This window comes from Empidonax traillii, unplaced genomic scaffold, assembly GCF_003031625.1.
Source record: "Empidonax traillii isolate 1590-97213 ecotype Southwest subspecies unplaced genomic scaffold, ASM303162v1 scaffold94:size1391941, whole genome shotgun sequence".
In the NCBI taxonomy this organism is placed as follows: domain Eukaryota; kingdom Metazoa; phylum Chordata; class Aves; order Passeriformes; family Tyrannidae; genus Empidonax; species Empidonax traillii.
This window is the reverse complement of record NW_020955287.1, coordinates 1,239,465-1,258,177: the sequence shown is the minus strand read 5'-3', so window position 1 is coordinate 1,258,177 and position 18,713 is coordinate 1,239,465.

The following is an 18,713-nucleotide window of genomic DNA, read 5'->3' as shown; positions in this document are numbered from 1 at the left end:
GTGGGTGACAGCCCTGAAGACCACTGGCACCTTGGGGAGTGGAATGAACTCACAGTGTCAGACAAACTGCACACCATGTTGTCAAGATCTTGCATAGTGTCCTCCAAGCTGGCACTTCTATCTGAAGACCTCCCCAGAAAAAAGGGAGAACTAATAGTGGGGAGGATGAGCAAACATCATAGGGAACTTTTCCCTAGCACAATGCCTGTCATTTGATTCAGTTGCTCTATGACTAGTAACATCTTCCTTGTTTTCATTGCTGACAGACAAAAGACCAACAGCTCCAAAGATTTTCAGGGCATTTTTTTTGAGACTAACCCGGACACAGGACCCAAGTAATCATCCTTAGAGGTTTACGTCATCCTCTGGTGTTCTGCCCATCAAAATAGAGCCTGCTTCAAAGAAATGACATAGCCCCCTCGATGGCAAAGTGCACGCACTGGGAGAGAGCTCTTGGATTTCTGACTGCTTCACAACACAAGTCCTTGCCTCAAAGAAATTCAAGTTTACCAGAAGCCCTTCAATTATTTTTTGTTTCACTTTCCCAGTGCCCAGCAGATTAGAACACAGCTTGGCAATGTCACTAGAAGAAAGAGAGAGAGAAAAGAAAACAACAAAAAAACAGCTGCCAATGTTTCAAGTGCAAACACTATTGGAAGGGTTTGTGAAACTTGCCATAAAAGTACTTCAGACAGAAATGTTCTTTTCTTTGTATGATTTTTGGAAAGTTTCAAATTTCAACTGGTACTACACACAAAACCAACAGGTCTATGCAAATACATCTGAGTTAAGATTGATAGGTGTGGAAAGCTTACAAGACACCATCAGAGCCAATAGATCTCTGGTGTTTGTGTGCAAATGGAAGAACACCTGCTCTTGCTTGACAGAGAAAAAGGTCTCTTACAGTAAAATGAAAACAAGGAATCAGTCTTCTAGTATCTCATCCTGTGTGGGACTTGATCAAGGCATAGTCATGACTCCCTGCTTCATTGACAGGATGAGAAGGGAATGTGTGGGTTGCTCGGTTTATTCCCTTGCTGCTGGCTGTAGGCATGAGATTAACTTTCATGGGACACTCATGATTTAACAGAAAATGGCAGTAGGCATCATGATATTTCTAACTTCAAATTGTGACATTCTCTTAAACATCAGGAGATTTTAAAGTACTGTTAGAATGGGCATGTGCCCATGCACCCTGATGCAGTAGCCAACAGGCACATCCTTTCAAGATTTCCATTGCAAACTTGAAGATGGAAGAGTTGAGATTGTCATGTAATTACTTGTTTCTGTGAGCCACAGCTGTGAGAACTAAAACCAGGATCTAATTGGAGTTTTTATTTAACTGGAAGAATAGACAGCACTGGCACTTCAAGTTTGCAGTAATGTTTATACCTGCCCTATCTTGATATAATACACAAAGGTATTTAAATCTATTAATTTCTATATACTTCTTACTAACTGCTCTTCTTCTAAAGCTCATTGTAAAACTTAAATGCATGGAAACATCTATGTTCAAACAGGCAAGGTTATTAGCTCTTTTCTGTTGTTCTTTCTTAACAATAACTATTTGCATCAAGTGGCTATAAAATTATGTCCTATGTGTAACATCGTGCCTATGGCTTGGAGGTGATTTGTGGCTTAAGAAAGACCAGCAGAAGGACTGTGTGAGGTTGTTTTGAAATCTCCTCTGGAGTTTCAGGAGAGGAACATCCAAGTGACACTTGTTCAAGCGCAGTTGTATGTGATTACATCTGTTCTTCAATGTATTCTAGTAGTTTCCAGACAGAAACGTGTATCCATGTCTGCTTGGGCTCCAAGCTGATAATTTCCTTCTATTTCTATTCTGGCTCCGTGTCTCCATCATCCCCCACCCCTTGTTCCTGCCCATCTGTAAAACTCATAAAGCCAGATTTAAACACAGCCATGTACGTAGGCAAATGATGATTTGGAATTGCTTGAAGGAAGGGACGTGCTTCATGACTCAAGTGTTTTTGTTGTTCTCAGCAGAAAACAGTGACAAAGAGAATCCTACACATGGAAAAAAGCTGCCAGCTTTTCCACAGAAAATCCCAATCTCTTGTGTTATCACCTTTAGAACAAAATGTAGAAAACCCTAGGGAGGTTTCCCCTCAGTGTGTTGACTGAGTCATATTTAAAAATTAAAGTCTACAAGCAAAGCCTGAATTCGTAGGAGGTTAGTGAGCTTTCAGTCAAAATGGGGTACACAGTGCAGTCTGTAGTACAGTGAACTTAACAAATATCACATAAAGCCGTCGGATCTTCAGTAAACACTAAGTTGTTCTGCTGAATAGAACCTGCTACGGCCCAGTCATTTTTTCTTTCCCATTGGAATTCCATGAAGTTACAGAAAAAAATCACAAAGAATATCCTTGGTGAATATCCTTTGCAGGTACCTATTTCAAAGTTGGGTGCCTTGGACAGGTGCTACCCTACACTGCAAATGAAAATACAGCACCTAAAAGAAGACCTTTGTGAGGAAGTACAGTCGACTAGGGATGCAGGGCTATGCAAGTCACTTAGCTTTCCAATTCAAATTTCTTCACATATATACCTGGGAAGATAGGGGATGGATGAATTCCATCCTAATTTATTCATCTATACTTACAGTATTTATTACCAGTGTGAAATCTGAGTTGTAATGCAGCTTTTCTGGGAATATCCAAAGGAATTCTTCCCTATCTATGCAAATGACTGAATTACTTGTTCACTCCAGCAAGACTGAGACCAAATCATCATGGGAGGGGGAAGAAAATTATTGTCAGGAGAAAAAGTCTGTAGCTGGAGAAATGGAAACAAGATAAACTTTCATTTGATATTTAATGAAACATCTGTTGGTGAATATTTTAATAATCTTTTATTTATATAACCAGTGAGGGACCTAAATTAGAAGGAATATCTAGCTACTTTCATAGTATAGAGGTGAGGAGAAAAAAAGGGATACTTGCTCAGTGGTTATGGAGTTGGCCTCCATAACCCCAGGAAGTAAAATCAGGGTTCAGTGCTTGATACAAGAAATACTCAACATAAAAATGCCTAAATATCCAGAGTGATTGATCAAAAAATGGTTCTACTGCTATTGCCACTGCTATCACAATTTCTAAAAAAGGCCCTCATCTTTCAGATTAACAGGATCTTCCCTTTTAAACCATGGTTTAAAGTCTCAAAATGTGTAGAGTTTAAATCAAAGTAATTTTCTGAGTATTTTTCCTAGCTAGCTGAGGTGGCTCCAGAACTGAGGTGCTTAACCCTCTACATGCCTCATACAGATGCTGTACGGGTTTAACTTTGGGCAACAGATCCTCCCAGAATATATCTATGCAGCAGGATGCCTGAAAAGTCAGTGGATTCACAGCCACAAGCCTAGGCACCAGCCACCTAGTTGGTGTTTCCCAGCAGGGATCTTAGATTCATGGCATTTGACTATTCAGCAGTAAATACAGGTCTTGTGTTTCACAGTTACTGCTGTGAGTCCTGTCCCTTGATTAGATGCTGTTCATCTTGTCACAGCTTCAAGGTGGTAAAGGGTCATCTGCAGATTCTGGGGCGAACGAGAGCAGGGAAATGCAGCCTATAACCACAACCATGTTTGGGGTTTTTTAAACTATTCTGTTTTGAGTAGCTTAATCCTCACCAAGAGCTTTGGAAACACAGCATAATTACCCATCATCTTCCTCACAGTCAGTGTTGTACCTACCAGCTACACCAGCCATCACCAGGCTGAGATGTACGTGTAAAGCATATGGTGGGAGGATCAAGCAGTAAGATGCAGTTTTAAATCCTTGTGAAGAGGAAAGGTAAGTTGTGGCTGTTCACATTCCTGTGACACTCTGTGAGTTTGTAGGTGGCTTTCTGATACAACCTGATACAACAGCAGCTCTTTGCAGATAATAAAGCAAGCCATCTGGTGGGAGACATTCAGGAGATCTTGAAAGACTGTGCAAGGAGCACATTTGCTGATACTATTACAAATATCAACTCATTTTCCCCTCTTTCCTACTAGCAATCAGGTTGGCAGATCAACTCTTTCTGGGTGAACTGGTGTGGGTTCAGGCTTCAGGACCACGTCTGTCACTGATAATTTCTGCTCTCAATATTTTTGTGAGCTTCATAATGGAGATGGACAACCTTGCCTAATCTAGTCAGGTAGAGTTTGCTTCATCTTTTGTGGTTTCCAATAGGACCTCAGTGATTCACAGGGGAATAACCACATAAAAAGTGAGTCTGAAGGCAATGGCCCCCCCATAATTTCCCAGTCAGGGAAACCTCCTTAGAGTTAGTGGATGATGAAATGCTTTCAGTTGTGCATGCTGGGATTACAGAGAAACTAATTATGTAGATATGAGGGAATACCGTGCTGTATGGGAAAAAGTGTGTTGCCCAAAGGAAAGCTCAGATAGTGCCTTCACGCCTGCCACCCGTGGCTACTCGTCTCCTCAGGCAAAAAGTGAACTTGCTGTTGACAACAGTGCAACCTGGAAATTAACATCTGTCCTGATAAAGCCTTGCAACCTGGATGTTAACATCTGTCCTGCCAAAGCCTAAGGATATAGTCACCCCAGCCAGGACACCAAAATTCGCAGCCTAGTGGGAAGTATCTGCCTCCTGCATGAGAAAGCTGCTTACTTCCACGGGGGGCAGGGGAGAAGGGATGGGAAAAGAGCCTCGGGGGAGCTGAAAATAATAAATAACCATTTGAGCTGTTGCAGCAACAGCAGAATAGAATCGGGGAGGGGAGTCGGGCCGGGGGGCGGGGGGGTGGTTTACAACCAAGCGCCTGGTTTCCAGCGGCCGCCTGTCTCCCTGTCCCCAGGGCTCACGGGGAACACGGTGTCCGTGGGGGCTCGGGCGATGCCGGGGGGTCTGGGCGAGCGGCCGCCAGCTCCGCGCCGCTCCTTGTTGTTGTTGGTCCGGGGCAGGAACTTGGCAGGGGCGCGCAGCCGGTCCCCGCTCCGGGTCCCACAGGCAGGAAAAGTCTCCCAGCCTGCGGAGGAGACAGCCTGGCTGAAAGAGCCCCGCCAGCTCTGCTGCAGATAAGTTAATGTACACAGAAGGGACGTAAATTACCACGACCCTCCGCAGCAGGACATTGGCCAGGGCCTGTCAGGAGGAGGACAAGCGCCGGCGAGCTCCGCGCCTCGCTGACATTTACCTCCAGATAGAGCCGCCGCTGCCCGCCGAGGAAGGACCTGGTGGAGCCAGGGCTTCCTTGAAAACAGCTGCCTGTCCTGACACCTACAAACTAATGCGGTTTTAATCAGGGGAATTAACGGAGGGCGGTGCACTGTTTTCCCAAACGATTTGCATGGGGACCGCAGCCTTTTCCCCCCTCTCCCCTCCTCCGCCTCCTCTGTGGCTCCACTGCCATTTCCCTTATGTTTCTTTATCTAAGCTGATTCTTTTTCCTGCCCCCCCTCCGGGGAGCCAGACGTGCCTTCATCTCCACCCCCTGAGCCCTGAGGACGCTCACCTCCCTGTTTACACACTGACATCACACTGCAGCCTCCCTCCACCCCAGAAATAACCCCTGGGAATAAAGAAAACAGGAAAAGGCCACTGCTGTTGCCTCCTTTGCAACTACGACCACTTCACCTCCTTCAGTGACTGTACCCATATGGAGCAATGCACGGGGCAGTGGGACCCTGGAGGATCCTCTCTCCTTTCCCGTGTCACTGTTACGACAATGAAGTCACACAAGATGCCTGACTGACAGGCTCTGCTTAGCAGATGTGTGGAGCTGAGATAGGATGACTGCATCCAGATACCTGAAGCAGCCAGTGGAAGGGCCAAGGCTGGACACCAATCTTCCAGGCTTCTACTTCAGCTATTACACCATGCTTCTCCATATAAATATGTTTCCCTCTCTTTCCTTCCTTGTATTTCGTGTCCTTCACAAAGAGATGTAGTTAAACTTAAAGCCAGGTATACTGAATGGACAATGGGAACAGCAATGGGAAAATGTCTGTGAGGTCACCCTCAGTTATTCCAAATAGCATCTTTTAATCCACACACAGCCCATTAATTTCAGCAGGACTCTTTGTGTGGTAAGCTCCTACTCGAGATGTGTGTGGGAGGCTCATTTGGGCCCATGGAGATTTCATTATTATTGTAAGCAACAGCATTAGAAGGCTCCAGGGGACAGCGCTTTTCTTTCCTCTTAGGGAAAACCCGGCTTCATCAGGCTGACTTCTGTGTCTTAACACACTGCTTGCCCTTGCTTCCATGAGCTCTGCTCTCTTGTGTTTGCAATTTACTCTGTCTGGACACCTGGCAGCAGCCCATTACCACGGCTGAGCTCACTAGAACTATGCTGGATTGTTTATATTGCATAAGTGTCCCTAAACACATAAGTTAATTTCCCTAGCTTTGGAAAGGCCGTTGCATTTCAGCAAGGAATGGGTAATTTTATGGAGGCCACAGAGCAGGTGCTGTGCCCAGAAGGACCTTTTTATTCTTCAGTTTCCCCCGGAGATGCTGGGTGCAGTGTGATGTCTGGGACCAGATCTGTCTTAATCTGTTATGATTTATTCAGTTGGTTTCACAAGCATGTCTGGATATGGAGTAGGAGAGAGAGAGCACAGAGGGCTCTTGCCCAAAGCCTTTATAACCTTAGAGACAACAAATATGTACAAAGGTCACACAAAACCATTGTTCTTCAGATAACTAGATTTTCTTAAAAATATATCTTTACTGTGGATAGGATTTTGAGTGGCTTCCCGTAAGTAGTACCATTCCTATCCACCTTTTGAAATGCAGAGTCTGTCAGTGATCATATCATGGCTGTGTCCTAAGGGGTGACCTGGGAACATCACTGGGACATCCATTTCTCCAGAGCACAAGAAGGTGCAGTCTCTCCCACTCTGCCACCGCAGTCTGGCTAACACAGCAAATCTCTTCATGACACAGCATGGGACACAGACTCTCCAAGCTAAAGCAATACCCTTTGTTGTGGCCCTCTGCCATTGCCTCTTCCTTTCTGGTAAGGGGTGACAGGAGAGCTTCAGCCCTCCGAAAGAACTCTGCTTCTGTTTGCCTCCCAAAAGAACTATGAAGAACAACAAAAATTATCTGAGGAAGGCTAATGGCAAATAATACACAGTGGAACTCAGGTTGCTAGCACTTTACTATATGACTAGATTTGGGATACCCTGGGAAGAAAGGAGCTGTGTAAGTAGCATTGATAGTACAATGAAGGTGATGTGCCTACCATTCTGAGTCAAAATACCCTCTAGACTGGTTACTACTTGCTATGTGTATCTTCATAGATTGAGAAAAGTTATGGCTTTCAAGTAAGGAACCAGTGAGATTCTTTTTCCTATAAATGTGGTGCCCTGTGAACCAGAAGATGATATCTCTTGGGAAAGAAGAGTGCTCTAGTAACAAAGTGGACATGCACTTCCTTTTTTTGGTCTGGTTTTTTTGTTTGTTTGTTTTGTTTTGTTTTTAATGTTTGTTTGTTTGTTTGGGGGGGTTGGGTTTTGGTTGGTTGGTTTTTGTTTTGGTTTGGTTTTGTTTTGTTGTGTGAGGTTTGGTTTTGTTTGGTTTGGTTTGTTGGGGCTTTTTTCTGCATTGTAAATAAAAGGAAAACTGACACTAAGACAAAGAAGTAGGTTGATAACCAAGTATACATTTAGCAGGGAGAAATTATCTCTCTTCCCTTCCAACCTACACATTCTGGACAAGGGATAGAATTTCATCCTTGGACTTGATGAAATTATGCCAGCATCACATATTACAATGGCTTTTCCACAGTTCTTACAGGGTCAAAGTATGACCAGTGGGTAAGGGTTTGGTTATGGCAACAACCTTTCTGCTCAGGAGAAGATAAAGGTAGGTCCCCATGGGAGTCCAGAAGTGCAACATTGCCAGATGACCACATCCAAATAACCTCCTGCCTCCAGGAACTGTTCACCATCCATCCCTGCTAAAGAGAAGGGGCTAGGGTCTGTTTTCTGATGTGTTCCTTCAGTTCTTAGATGACAGAGGAATATCTACCGCCCTTCTGCAAGACAAAGAAACAAATAATATCAACAGCCATTCTGTGTGTGTGTGTGTGTGCCAAAGACAGGACTCTCCAGTGCCTCCTTCTCTCCATCTGAAGATGTGGTTTCTCCAGAGCACCAGCATATGTCTGCTGCGGCACTGGCAGGCTCTGCAGGCTGATGCATGTTTTCATCTCTTCCTGCACAGAATGCCCCCAGTGTTTTCTTCCAAAATACATCCATGTTCCTGGCACTGGAAATCTTTTATCTTTATGTGTTGTTTTGAGCACACCCACTGCTTCCTGACTAAAAGCAGTTATAGCATAGACAGAGATTTACTGACATCAGATAGTGGTTTTCTGAAAGCTGCTTTAAGCCAGATTGTTCTTTTGGTGGACATGACACAACTGGGCTTCATTTGGATGGAAAATAAAGATCAGTTTTGCCAAAGAGAACATGTTTGGAGTAGGAAACTAAACTATGAATGAATGTATCTTGAATGCTGAGAGGCTAATGGGAAAGACTGGAGTAATTGCGATTCCAGCAAATGCTGGTTTTGATTCCAGAGGGACTAAAATCTGACTCTAATTTGGGTCAAAATGCCTAGCTTCATGGCAGGTGCTGGCGACTTCAAACCAGGACCATAGCCACACAAAACCCATGCAGAAATGGCTTTCTCAGTCCATCTGGAACATCAGAAGCAAGGAGGAGGACAGATAGTACAGAATAAGTCCCTTTTTGAGCACAGCTCCCACAACTGTTTCACCCTTTCTCCCGTGCTCAGTCAGTGGCTGGCCCCAGCAGAGGACCATCCCCCTCCATGCTGCAGCCCAGCAGGACTCCTGCAGACTGGAGAATCCAGCCTCACATTTTTTTGTGGTCTGTTGCTGTGTTCATACCTTTTCAGTGCACTTCATTTCAAAACTCTGATCTTTCTTGGTTTCAAATGGGACTTTTGTAGTGAGTCACCCCTAAAATACCCAGTGGTATGTAAACATGCCCAAGCTCTTCTGAAAGAAGGAATCCTAGTTTTTAAAGCAGCAACAGACACCCTGATGAGATGCTGGCCCTTCTGTCTGTCTAAATGCCCAGGCATGCAGCTTCGGGATGCACAGGCCAGGGTTTGTTTTCTCACTAATGTAAATGCAGATCTTGACCCACAGGTGCTGAGGGATTTGGGGAGGTACCTCTGATTCACAAAAAAAAAAAGCTGCTTGACTGCACATAGATGGCCTCTGGCTTCCTTCAGGGATGCTCCCCCTTTCCCCCAGCCTTGCACTTTGAATAAGCATCCAGAGGCTTGGAAGCTTATCCAGACTTATCCAAATCTCTTTGAAGCGATGGATTAAGGCAGGAACTCTGGGACCCAGGCCAAGAAACCTCAACAGCACAAGTCAGTGAGAAACCAAGAGTCTGTCCAGGGGAGTTGGCTAAGGCGAAATGAAGAAGTCCATCCCAGGGAGATGACAGGAAGGGATTGTCTGTCTGGGGAAGAAAGGCTCCATGGGCAGCTGAGTGAGAGGGGTGAACCCAGGGGGAAGGGTTCAAGGCAGACTGGGAGGGCTGAGAGAAGGCACACTGTGGTAGGCTCAGGCCCCAGTTGCCTTACGCCAAGCCCACCTTATGGGTCTGTGACCCTGGCTGCAAATCTTCTGCAAAGGAATTATGATGGGAGGCTTCTGGTACTCACTGGCAATGGCTGCATCAGGAACACCGGTGGAGCAGTCTGTTATTCCAGCACAGATTACCTTGCGGGAGACATAAGCAAGGGGTACAAATTCTTGTGAATGACATCACAAAATCTTACAAAATAATAAATGGTCCCAAGAAAGAAAACCAGAAGGTTTCTGTTCAACTTGTTGTTCCAAGGCAAAGTACAAGAGGGCATTTAATAAAATACTGAAATATGGCAACTGATGAAAGGAAATTCTTATTCATAGAGCATAGTCTAACCTGGTGTCATTCTTTGGTACAAGCCATGGCTTTGTGTACAAATCTTGAGGGACTGAACAGAGAGTGAGATATATGGACAAATAGCAAGGTTTTATCAATCTATTGTATTAAATGTCAATAAAGGGGATGGGATTGTCTGAGGGTTTGTTGTACTTTTTGCTACTTTATTTTTGTTCTGCATAGATCAAAATATTGTCAGTAGAGCAATGTTTGCACTGAGAAAGGGAGATGGAACAACCTCGAGACATGTCGGTAGGTATCAGTTGTTCAGGAAGGGAAGGCAGCAGGAAAAGGGGATGGTGGTTCCCTCCACTGTCCCACGGTCCAGCTGCCCCATGCCCTGGAATTCCTGTCCTGCTGTGGGCTGAGACAGAGCCTCGACCACCCAGAATGACTCCTGTAACAGGAGTTTCCCTTTTCCAGACACCTAGTTTGTTGTTGTTGATGTTTGTTTGGCCTTGGTTTTATCTTAGCTGTTTCATTCATCTTTACTTTTTGGTGGTTTGTTTTTGCTACCCAGATTAACCAAACAACATGCAATTAGGCTCCTTTACTGAGTAAAATATATGGATATTTCACATTCTGGGATTCCAAAAGTGGGTGGGAGCAGAAGTAACATTATTGATTTACAGATTTTTTTTTAACAATTGTTGTTGTGACTGAGGTTGGTGACTCCCTTGAAGCAGAAAAGCTGAAGTAATTTGGCAACAGAGTTGCAGCTCACAAATGTGTCTCCACATAAAAAGGATAAATAGATACACAGGTAAAATAGGCACTAGCTTTGAAGGCAAAGACTATTTTTCATTGTTCACTCCTTTCTTAACTGAAGAATTTAGTGAAGATTTTTCAGCAACCAAAGCTGCACAAAACCATCCCCCACTCAGCTGACTCACACAGTAGAATAAATTTCAAATTCTTGGGGCCAGTGGTTGTGCCTGAGTGAAGCTTGGGGGTCATGGATGAAAAAGATATCTGCTAGAATCAGCACTTCAAATTCATACAGTGTATTTTGAAGCTCAGGCAACCCCTCACACCATTCCCCCGTTCATCTATTATTTTTTTCTTTTTCTTCCTCCCCACGTGCAATAGGGAGTAAAAGAGAGAGCACAGAGCTGATCCCCTGCCTTGGAGCTTGGTGGTGAGGGCTCTTCTCTGTGGTGCACTTTTGGGAGATGAGAAAGCCTAGAAATTGTTAGTGAAAAGCTGATCAGGCAAGAGAGGTAGCAGCCAGCTCAAAGACCCGTGTGATTTGTTGTAGGTGAAGAGAAGTCCATCACGTGGTGGTACAGTGCATACTGCATCTACCAAGTATCAGGAACAGCAGCACAACAGCAACATGGGGGGAGGGAGGGTGGTATGAGGGGAAGTGACAAGTTACTTCCAAATATGAAGGAAAAAACATTCAAAATGTTTGTCTTAGAACTATTTTTCTGGTTAATGTTTAACCTTTCACTTTTCCAAAGTAATGTTCTTGTTATCAGTTCCATTGCTGAAGGTCACATATAGAATAAAAGTCATATCTTAGACGTGAATAAATAACACAAGCAGAAATTAATTGAGTGCAAGTGACTCATGCGACATTTAAAGTTTTCTTTACCTACCAATGTAAGCAAATGGTGTAAGCGTGTCCCTTTTTGTCCCATGAGCTGAAAAGAAAGCAAGTGAGCCAGAAATGACCTATTGTGCCACAAATGCACTCGAGCTCCATTAGGAGGGCTCTCGTCTCAAACCTAGCCATTCTAGGAAGCAAACAACTGCAGGACAAGGGGAATGTCAGTGCCCTGGCAGGGAATGTGCTTGGAGGGTGGGGAAAGGCTCTCTGCTAATGAGGAGCACTGGGAAGGCCTTTGAGTTATGCTGTGTGGTACTGAATGACAGCCGTGATTTTGACTGATGTTCAGAACTCTCTGATAAGAATCCAAGGGATAAAAACAAATGTTTTTGAGGAACCTGTGACCAATAAATCAATCATTTCATTAAAGCAAACAAACACAATGCACATGGTTTACCTCCTGTGTTTGGGAGTTTCAAGAGCTTTAGGTGCGTGGGGGTTCATCCACTAAGGGGATTTGTTCATGTGAAAGGGAAGTTAACTGGAATCAGCAAAAAGTGCCTTTCAGATTTCTTTTATGGTAAATCCCTAACAGTGTCTATTTATGGTTTAAAGTAGCCATACTGTTTTGTAAGGGGGAAACAAGGATAGAAAAGAAGCAAATGCTTCTACATAAGTATTTACAATAAAGTCACCTGTCTCACTGATGTGGTTCATAAACATATGTTTGTATTGCCCAGTTCAAAAGCATCAAATATTGAGAAACAGTTCTTGCATTGCAAAGAAAATAATTTCTTATCCAAGATCTGTACACTAGGAAGGAAAGGCCCTGCTTTATAATGCCTAGGGTGTCGTTCTCCTGATTTTATTAATTATTTGGAAATTCCAGAGGCAAATATGGAGCAAGTCCTCTGTGGCTGACCAGTCATTTCCTGCAGAAGTCTTTCAGATTTCAGTAGATCCAAATCATTTCTAAGATAACTGCTGAGATAATTCTGGAGATAATTGTAAATATTCAAACAGGATTAAGTTTTCCAGGTTCTTTGATACTATATATTGTGCTCTATTCTGTTGATAAAACCAGACAGTTTTAAGGAAAAAAGGAATGCAGAAAGCATTAATATCAAACAATCTGCTTTCTAGATAATGTATAAACTACTGTCTTCATAGTGCAATAGAGCCAGAGAATCATTTAGGTTGGAAAAGACCTCTAAGATCATCAAGTCCAACCATTAACCCAGCACGGCCAAGGCCACCATTAAACTATATCCCCAAGCACCACAACTACATGACTTTTAAAACCTCCAATGATGGTGACTGCACCATTTCTCTGGGCATCCTGTTCCAATGCTAGGTTTTGATGGTCTCACTCTTAGGCTTAGGCTGGCTTGCAGGCATCTATGGCTGATATAGCTTTTGCCTTGATCAGATGAAAATCCTTGTGTGTTGCGTCAGAGCAAACTGTCAGTGGGTAGAAGAGAGATCATTCTGGGCACATCTTTAATTTCAGGTCCCACGGGTGTTTTTCCCAAACCTGGAAAACAGGAGCATAACTTGTTTGCTGCTGGGGTGAAGACTGCTCCCACCAGCACACTGCAGTTATAGCCCAGTCTGCACATCTCCCAAAGGCTGCAATTGGCTGAGCCTTAAGAGTTTCTAAAAGCCTTTCTAAGGGGCTTGGAATTAAAGTGTCAGAGCATTCAAATGATCAATATGCTTCTTAATAGCAATTATCATTTTTCTAAAGGAGTCTCATTTTATTTGACCTTTTGCTCTGTGCACTGCAAAGTTAAGTCAGTAAATTAAAATCCAACTTCAATGTTGAAGAATTGTGGTATACTCCTGAAAAGGAAAGCAACTGTCACAAACAGAATTTTTTTAATTTTATTTTTTTTATTTATTTTTTTTTAGTAAATAAACACTGGCAAAGAGACAAATGAGTTTCTCTATTTCTCCTAATCTGAGTCAAGTTTAATTTCTAATCTGATAATAGCAGTACTGGTGCAAAGTCTCAGAAACACAAACTCCAAAGAAATAAGAGCACTTTCTTCGAACATTTGGACCCCTGCAATAAACTTGTAAGTTGGAGGAGTGGAGATATGGGCTTCTTTGCATTTCTGAGACCACTACCAAACCTATGCTCATGCACATCACAGAGAATCCCCCTCACCAGCATAGCAGTATTTGTCTTTCTGAACAGGAAATTCAGTAATTTTTTTGCCTACCCTAGCTCTCAGACAAGTCTTATTTCCCCCCTCTTCTAAGAAGCATGTCTCTGTTTTCTAGACCAATATCTAGAAACACAACTTCTTTTGGCACAGCCTCTGATTTCTGAAGAGAAAGGGGCTGTTCAGAGCTGATGTGGTCCAAGTCACTGTCTATCACACTTCCCTGTTCTATTTTCACTTTTCTCATGTAACATCACATCATCTCACTTAATACATTTGTTTCTGATTACAGGCTGTGTATAATGGCCCAGCACAATGCCTTACAGTATGCTATGGCTTCATGCCATGGGAAAACATATTCGTAATTTTTATGACCCCAGTGCAGCAATGATGCATTTTTTAAAAAACAGAAGAACATATAAAGGAATTATTTTGCAGCAGGATTAAGCATCATTACTCACAGCAGACATACACATTGGAACTCATTAAGCCTGTGCTTGTTATTCTTGGTATTTCAGAACATTTGCTCTAAGTGTCTCTTGGATCTTTCCAATTCTGCTGTATAAAATCCCTTAAAATTAGGCAGGACTAGTCCATAAAGCTCTTGATCTCAGATGCTGGGGCCAGATTTTTCCCTCCCTGTCAATTTAGAGTGAATCTGCAGGCAAGAGATTTATTTTTTTTCAGCTTCAGATGTTCAAAAAAAATGCTGAAGGAATGCTAAGAAAGGTGGCAAGGAGCAGCAGAATAGGTGGGTTACAGCAAGTAAGTACACACAGCTTACAGTTCCCATTCCCCATTCCATACTATTAAAAAAAAAAAAAATTAAAACTGAGAAGGCCTGGGTGGACAGAGGGATGGAGTGGGGAAGAAAATGTCAGAGCAAGCCCCTGGCTATTTCTCATTTCATTTCATTTCACTCTGTGGTAATATGTCAAAAACAGGGAGAAGAGAAGAAAAGGGAACATTGAAATTTGAGGGAGAGAGAGGATGTGAGTGAAAAATTGCATAAAATATGATTCCATTTTAGACTCTTCTGTGCAGAAAAAATTGCAACATTTTCATGTGTTCTTCCCCTTGTTTTTCAATCCTTTTCTGTGCTCTCAGAGGAAAAAAAGTTGAGACCATAACGGTGCAAATGCCTCTCAGAGTTGGGCTACCCAATGTCTAACTCCAGAAAACCTGCTGGCAATGACTCATGGGGATCAACATCGGTGGATGTAACTCCACTGACATCACCAGGACTGCGCTACGGCAGAAGTTATTCCTCCGAGAGGAAGTTCGCTATTTTAAGATGAAAAAGATACAGAACAAAAATGGGAAGCAGAATCCAGTGAATGGCTCCATTCATGAGGATGGGAAGTTTTGGGTAGGGTGGACTGAAACCTGAATGTCATTGCTGCTTTTTCTCCTTGTCCTCTCTTGTTGGAGAGGTTTTGGAAGAAGAGGTCATTCCACACACAAAACTAATTCCCTACTCAACATACCAGTGGCATTACCCGCCTCTGGCCTCCCACACGATGTCATATCCTTATCAGGACACTCACACACATGCTAGTGCCAGGACCCTTTGGTAGCTTCATAAAAAACCAAAGCCAGTCTTATGAGTCAGGATCTGGTAACGTTAAGTGCTGGAGAAAATGTGCACAGGCAGATAAGCACGAGGCTAAGGATAGTGCCTGCCTTCTGGGACTGCCTCTGCTTTAATGTCATCCAGAAGACAAGTTGAGAACAAGAAGATCTCTCTGGGCTCCTATTACTGGTCTGGAAGTCTCTAGGGCTTTATAGGATGACTGGGGTGGAAGCTTTGAACCCAATTGGTCCAGCAGATCTCCCCCATATTTCTTAAAACACCTCCATATTAAGAGTGTCAAAGCTTTTTTACATATGAGTGGATTTTGGTTGCTCAAAAATCTATTCAGTGAAAGCCATGTTTCCCATGTGGTGAGGGGAAATCAGATGTGCTCAACCACATTTCTGTTCTATCAGCCTTCTCCTGATCCTCCTCACCTTACCATGTTAGGCACTTCATACATAACTCAGCTCTCAGTTTTTTTGTATATCCCAGATCCTAACTGCTCTGTGGGTAGCAGTTTTCAGGTAAAAACTATGAGTGCAAATTTAAAAGTTAGCTCTGGAAATTTAGCCGAGGAAAAGAGATGCTGTCCTAACTGAGCTGGTTTAATCAGAATGAGGAATGTTTCTTCTACATTCTTGTCTGACAGAGTAGCTTTTCCTGAGAATGGAAGTCCTCTGCAGAGGTTCACACAGTGAATGTGATTTGGGCAGACAAATAATATTCTGATACAATCATTGCCTCTTGTGGCCTAAAAAATGAAAATACTGGATAAAATCCCACCTCCTGGCTTTGCGCTTGTCAAGAATAGGATCTATTAGTCTTTAAAAGAAATAATAATAATACATAGTAGCCAAGGAGAGCTATGTGAACTGGCATCTAATCAGTGTTTCATGGAGGGTTTTTGTGGTTTTTCCACTTTTTTTTTTTTTTTTTTAATTCTCAGAACTGTCATTAGCAAACAAGATTTTACTGTTCCAAGCTTTCCTCGCCTTCTCATGCAGGGACACTCCAGTGTTCTGGATGGATTTTCTTTCTTATTTTCAGCATAACAGTATGTATCATACTGAAAACAGACTCCCAGAGCAGCAGTGTGCAAGAATTTCTTGCCACCCCTAGAGAGCTGGGACAGTCAGAGTTCCTCTGATTTTTTTGTCTTTAAAATCAGCTCTCTGCATTCTCCAGCTGCTCTTACAAATATGTGATCAGCCCCACCTTCTTCAGCACCACCAAGTACTACCCCTCAGTTGTCTCACAGCTTGTGCAGTCATTTTAAAATAGTGCCACATGTTTTACATCTGGTTTACCCTGTTTGCAGCAGTGTAAAGTCCTGCATGAGGTGATGAGCAAGTTCTGGTTTCTATGATTTTCAGTGATGATAGCTTGAGCAGCTTTAGACTATTCCTGAACTTGAATAGCTTGAGTCTCGGCAAATCATGTTCCTCAGGTTCATTTACTGTCAGCCCAAATTTGGGTTATAAGGTGCTCCTGCATGGCACACCTGTAACATAATTTAAATAATTTCATTTAACTAGTGTAACATGGCAGCAAAAAGGCTGCCAGAGTGTCTCAGGGAAACGCCAGATACATGCGCACTGTTGTGGTTGTCATGGGCTGATCCTAACAGCCTGGTCAACTCTGCTGTGCTGCGGGAGCAGATAGAGCTGATACATCCCTCTGTTCTCTGGGTCCTCTGGCATTTCCCACGTGGGGAAAGGAACTTTGCTACAAGTGCAGCCTCTTGCACCAGGGCTGGCCTGATATCCTGCCAGCTCAACATACCTGCAGCCAAACCCTGAAGACCTACCGTAGTTTGGAAAGACACTTAGTGTTATCGTGTGTGAACTGACAGTGTCACTGTCAGTGCATAACTCCTAAAAGAAGTAGAAATCAGTTGCCTCCTGGGTGAGAGCCAGGTTTCTGACCGTTTTTATTTGTATGCGCCTAATTTCCTCGCTGTTGCTGATGACAATCTTTAGATTTTTGATAGATAATGCTTTACCTGAACTCCACAAAAAAGTATGTTCCTTCAAGAGCCTGGAATGCCACCTATTCCTATAACACAACATGTATTCCAAGGAAAACATTACATTATAGCCACAAAAGCCTTTTTTGTTTGTCCAGAAGCAGCTGATGTAGCTATTTACCCTCCTCATGATCTAGGGGCATCTGCCGGATCACTGGAAATGAAAGGACGAAAGACTACAGCAGAGAAACAAACTGCCCCTTCAAGTCTTCACACACATGGGCTCTAGAAAACAGTATGAGGATTCGTTTGTCTGCCTATATATCTGTATCATATCTGTGTACTGTGAGTGTTCTGTATATATGGGTGCGTTGCATCTATGCATAACAGACATGTAGGCATGTTAACATGTATATGTATGTGCAAGAGGGAAGAGGAAAGAACAGAGGAGCTCCAGTATTTCTCCTCTATTAACCAGATCATCTTTCAGACAAGAAAAAATGCTATGACCAAGCCAAGGCTCCTGCTCAATGAATTAATGCAAAGCCAGAAAATTATGGCAGCAACTGTCTGATCATGACCAGAATTTGAACTGCTTAATATGTGTGCATTGCTGTACACTCTATTTCAAAATAAGCTGCATTTATAGTTGTGGGTATTGCTGTGGGGAAGAGGGTTGTTTGAAGTCCTGAGTTGTTAAGTTCCTTTTTTGTTTTTCCCCTTAACCAGTGATAAGTATTTGGAAGTTAAAAACAGCAACCCAAAAATGCCTTCATATTTTCTCTGTGCAGAAAAATATCATATGACATCAGAATGTAGTTTACATGGTGAAGGGTTATAAGAAAGAAAGAAACCAGTAAAACGATGGTAAAATGTCACAATCAATGATTTTAAAAGCTTGGAATACAAATTATTAAATCCTAAGAAGAGAGTCCTTTAACTGGCTGCTTGGAGACAGCAGCTGTCTCTGGAGACAGCAGACTGAGATGATTCCAAATCATTGCATGTCCAGTGGCTGAACCTATATCTGGTCTCCACGCAAGAAGATCCCTTTTCAGGGGTCCTCCTGCAATAACAATTATAGGCATAACAATAATCATCATCATCACCAAGTTGTCCGCGTTGGGCAGCTGAAGTCTTGTACATCTGACTCTCCCATCACATTTCCCTAAAGCCTGTATTTCCTTCAGCAGCAGCAGATGTGGCATTGCCTTTTTCCTGCTCCATGATCCCTAAGCTAACCTTCTGCTGAGGTTATGCTTGATGTGTCCTCCCCAAAGTGCCATCCAAAAGGTCTTTCTCCATGCTGAGAGGAGTATGGTTAGATGGCTCAGACCTGGATGCAGAATGCTCATTTGGCCTAGCTGTGTTATTCCCCACTAGCACAACTTGGTTCATGGGGTCTTCCACATTATGAAACCAGGGAATGAAAGCAATTCATGGTATGGAGGTAAAAGGTTTTTTCCCCTGATGTGCTGCCATACCTCTCTCAGAGTCT